The following is a 5,074-nucleotide window of genomic DNA, read 5'->3' on the forward strand; positions in this document are numbered from 1 at the left end:
TGAATATTCTCATTTCTCCCTCAATACACACCAAACCTGAAGCACCCAAAAAGTCCCCCTGCATCATTTTATTGGCAATTTTCTAAATAAGCTATAAGGTGAACAGAATCCTTTTCTTCTGTCTTTTTTTGTTTCTTTCATGATCTTTTCTTTGTGATAACTAGGAAGAAAAAAGTTACAAAATGAGATTGCATGCCAGCATATTTTATTTTAAATGCCTTTGATTTATTCTCTTCTAATTTGCTTTTCCAACGATGCATGGATTCTGTTGAGATGTGCTACATGTGTACCCTCATGCTTTCCGTTAACATAAGTTACAAATAATTACCCAGAAGTCTGGGCCCACTGCCCTTTTGTTTTCCATATCCAAGGTCTTCTGCTCTCATGAAGAATACACACACTTTTTCTATGAACACAAGTAGAAAGTAAATTGCAACTCTGATTTGGAAGTAGCACAAAAATGATGAGTGGGCAAGTTAATTTGGTATGAGGATGTTTTGCCCACCTCAACTGACCTGGATTGAGATTTGGAGATGTGGGAACTCATTCTGACTCTCATTATTCATGCATCTTGAGCAAGCCACTCACCTTTCCTCAACCTTGGTTTCTTCATCTGTAAAATAGATAATCTCTGAACTTCTAAGATTTTAAGACCACATTTGGAAAGTCAGGTGTGCATTCTCATGGAACACAGGAGATATAGTGGACAGATATGCCCCAGAAGAGCTCTAACCAGCTGCTTAAATAGTGAAAACTCCTGTGCCACTTTAAAAAAAAAAACTTTTAAAATGGTTTTATGTGCAAATAATGAACAGATGTTGTACCCATAAATTCTACTTTCCAAAAACAGGAGCTTTTTAAAAGAAAACCACATAATAACTTTTAAAAGGTTCTGGGATTCCTCTGCTTCTAGATCATTGCTAGGCTACAAAAATAAAGTTTATTCTACCAGGAATCATAAGTTAGAACTGAGTATTCTCCCAAGTGGAAATTCTAGAGTATAGTGTCACTCCAGGCAAAGATTATTCAGTTCTCATCCCCAACATTCATAACTACCTATCAGAAGGGTTAAACCAGGTCAAAACAGTCTAGCATAATTAGGCTTCATCAAACAACATCATTATGCTCTTCTAAGATACAAATAAACCAAAACAGGCAATACTAAAATTAAAATAATATTTGACACTGTCATACAAATTGTTAGTTCCTTGTTGTATCCCCACCTTCCATAACATTAATAAAGGGAATATTTTACTGCAAAGAATATTTTATTTTATACATCACTGGCCATGAATTTTTGCCATTAGTTATTATACAAATGCTGCCTAGTGCCATTATCCAAATGGCATAACCATTTTATATCCACAATTCACTTCTATAGTTATAAGTAAAATTTTTATGATTTACATAAGTACATCTATCAGTGAAGATTTAACACTGAGATGCAATTAAACGTCCGTAATATGTTATGTTTTGTAGATGGCAATGTAGGAAAGATATATTTTAATCACTTTTCATTTAAGTGAACTTATGTAAAAAATAAACTAATAATTTAGCAGTTCCAAGTCTGCAGAGGGCATTTTCAAATGTACATAAAAGAAATGGTTACAGAGATTTTTAAGAAGCATCTTCCCTGTCCACATCCTCTTGTAACTGCCGTGCCATTTTCTCTTCCAACTGCTTCCCTTTGCCTGCAAGAGGGGCTCGGATAAGATGGATGTTTTGCTTGACTTCTTTGAACTTTCTGTAGTGCTTTATTTTTCTTTAATCTGTTCACTATAAATGTAGCTTGGCGTTTCTGTTTGGTGTCTTCAACTCTCTTAATTGCAGCAATAGTTTTATTCCATAGCTCTCACTGGTATTTGATAGGTTCATTTCTATATTTTTCAAACTCAAATGAATTATCCACTGTAAGCTGTTTTCCAGCTGCTTTCCAGAATGCTTTGGTCCACCTAACTTTGTGAGGATTGCGCTTCTTTTTAAAGTTTTTATGACATTTAGAGTTACAAAATCTGAACACCTTGCAATCGTTCTGGATGAACATCATGCTGTGGACAGGGTAGATGGACCCCGAACAGAAATAACACTTCTCAATACGCATGTTGAACCCATGTGAGTCCCCACCAAACAAACGCCAAGCTTGAGAGCCCTATGCCGCTTATTAAATGTACTCCCACTGGAGCTTCCCAAGTGCTCTCACTCCCTAATCCCTCCCCCTTCAACTTCCCTGGCTTTCCTTCTGTATCCCCCATTCCTCTAAACTCCAGCAACTAAGGGGTTTCCAGCTGTCATCATACTGGTTGGTCAGTGTCCAACTATTTAACAGTTTTAAAATATTTTGAATATCACCCCGGATATAAGAAACTCCTTTGCATCTCCACTGCACAATACATAGAAGCTAAATCCTTGTGACTAAACCCTCTGGGGCTCATAAAGTTGGAGACTGTTTGAAATTGGCCATTTTTATGGAGGTTGCAGTGAACTGAGATTATGCAACTGCACTCCAGCCTGGATGACAAAAGCGAAACTCCATCTCCAAAAAAAAAAAAAAAAAAGAAATTGGCCATTTTTACATGTAATAGGTGAAAGTAAAATGAAAAGCTTAACTGAACTTTATGAGTTTTATCGACAAGTATAAATCAGATATATTTATTTTTCTATGTGTACAGGTGTTTTATTGTTTAAAAAATAAAGGGAATTTTTGAAAAAACTTTAGTTCTAGACTTTAAAATAACAGAACACATGAATGTATTCTCTTTTTTAAGCATTTTTATGGAGGTATAAGTCACATACCATAAAATTCATCCATTTAAAATATGCAATTCAATGATATGCAAAGAATTTTACAACTATCATTGCAATCTAATTTTAGAATATTTTTATCCACCCCAAAAAGCATATATTCCTTAGCAGCCACTCCCTATTCCCTTCTGCCCTCAGCCTCTGGAAACCTCTAATCTACTTTCTGTCTCTGTGGATTTGCCTACTCTGTGTATTTCATATAAATGGAGTCATACAATACGTCAATTTTGTGATTGGTTTCTTTCAGTTACCATATTGTATCAAGGTTATGAGTGCATTTTTGATATCTGATTCAAGTTGAAACCAGAAGCAATCCTGGGCAAAATTTGAAGGACACAGTGGTAACATTTGGTTTTGGTATCCTCTGACCTCTTCTTCTAGATCCAGCTCTACTCTACCCCCCAGGCCTTTCCTCCCCACATAGTTTCCCAATTTTGGTATTATCTCCTTCCCTACAAACAAATCTCTTGTGAAATACCTGGACCTATGGAGATCTGTTTTATTTTAAAACTCCCTGAAAGTAAGGAAACATGAGCAGTAAGGACTCAATGTACTACTCTGCCCAATGGTAATTGCTTTAGAGGATAATTCCTTAATAGCAATAATAGTTTTCATTTTGGAACCCTAACTAATGGCTGGGTTCTGCACTAAACACTTTGTAATACCTCATTCTTGGTAACTAGGAATTAGGTAATAGGTCACTCTTGCTAACAAGGCAGGTGTGTACTCGTATTTTCATTTCACAAGGAAGATGGTATGGATTCAGAGAAGTAACCCACCCAAGGCAACCCATTTATTAAATGGCAGAAGCAGGATGTCCATCAGGTGTATTTGATTTCATGGTCCATGCTCTTCATTGCTTCATTCACACAGCCCAAGACACAGGTTTTTCACATTTTAGTATATCTGAAATTGGGATGTTTCTTATAATTGATGATGTCTTATTATACTAGGCCTTGGTTTTTCTTTCTTAGCGGCATATAAAATAGTGGTGCGTCTTACAGTGGTTTATATCTTTGATTTTGATAAAGGCTGGTACCAAACAATATTGACTTTCTTTTTTTTTTTTTTTTTTTTTTTTGAGACGGAGTTTCGCTCTGTCGCCCAGGCTGGAGTGCAGTGGCCGGATCTCAGCTCACTACAAGCTCCGCCTCCCGGGTTCACGCCATTCTCCTGCCTCAGCCTCCCGAGTAGCTGGGACTACAGGCACTCGCCACCTCGCCCGGCTAGTTTTTTGTACTTTTTAGTAGAGACGGGGTTTCACCATATTAACCAGGATGGTCTCGATCTCCTGACCTCGTGATCCGCCCGTCTCGGCCTCCCAAAGTGCTGGGATTACAGGCTTGAGCCACCGCGCCCGGCCAACAATATTGACTTTCTAAAGGAATTAGCCTTTAGTAATGGAGTTTTAGGCATTAGAGACAGAGGTAAAAAGAGAGAAGGAGACAGGTTTTGAGGGGAAGCTCCTTCCTCAATGTAGCAATGTCTCACACATACAGATGCCTATCTACTTCTTCTGTGGATAAAAGTGACCTGGTAAGTGCTAACCTCATGATGCCTTAATCACAAACACTGCTCCTTTGAAATATCTAAGGTTTTACATTTCGGTATAGAGAGGTGATGGTCTTGCAACATCAGTTTACCATTGGAGTTATTCAAACAAATTGATTTTAATTGAATTTAATTTTGAAAGCTTCATGACATTCTTAAATGAGAGAGAGAAAAGGACTATCATTCACTTGCAATTATTTTTCTCATCCTTATTTTCTCTGTTTCTAATAGCACATATAGATGATAATGTTCCAACCCTAAAAAAGTTGAGGAATCATTGACCTACAGCAAAGTGACATTAGAATAGATTCATATTTTCAATGCCTCATATGTTTCTCCTCATGTATTTTCTTCTCACACTTTCTGCCCACATTTTTGAGAAAATGATTATAAATAAATACAAATTTTTGTGCCCAAATAGTTCCCCTCGCCACATTTTGCTTTCTGCTTTCTAGCTGGGCATTTGAAGTGTCCTTGTAAGAGCAGAAAGTGAAGCAGAAGAAAAGAAGGAGGCAGGAGGGAGAGTGTACGTAAGTATTCACTGTAGTTTGATCAGGTTGCACTCACTTGTGAAGGAAAGAACAGGTGAGTACAACCTGACCAAGCTATAAATCACAACTATTAGTTTTCCTGTCCTATATGGACATTCACCCAGCTGAGCTGGAGTCAGGGCTTTCATTTTCTGGAGCGATTCCAAATAGAAACTTAAAAGGAGGCCGGG

At 37.4% G+C, this 5,074-nt stretch overlaps 1 pseudogene; it reads right to left on the reverse strand.

Moving 5' to 3' along the window:
* Positions 1–1,617: 1,617 nt before the first annotated feature.
* LOC116270285 lies at positions 1,618–2,101 on the reverse strand (annotated as a pseudogene).
* Positions 2,102–5,074: the final 2,973 nt, after the last annotated feature.

This window comes from Papio anubis, chromosome 14 (assembly GCF_008728515.1).
Source record: "Papio anubis isolate 15944 chromosome 14, Panubis1.0, whole genome shotgun sequence".
In the NCBI taxonomy this organism is placed as follows: domain Eukaryota; kingdom Metazoa; phylum Chordata; class Mammalia; order Primates; family Cercopithecidae; genus Papio; species Papio anubis.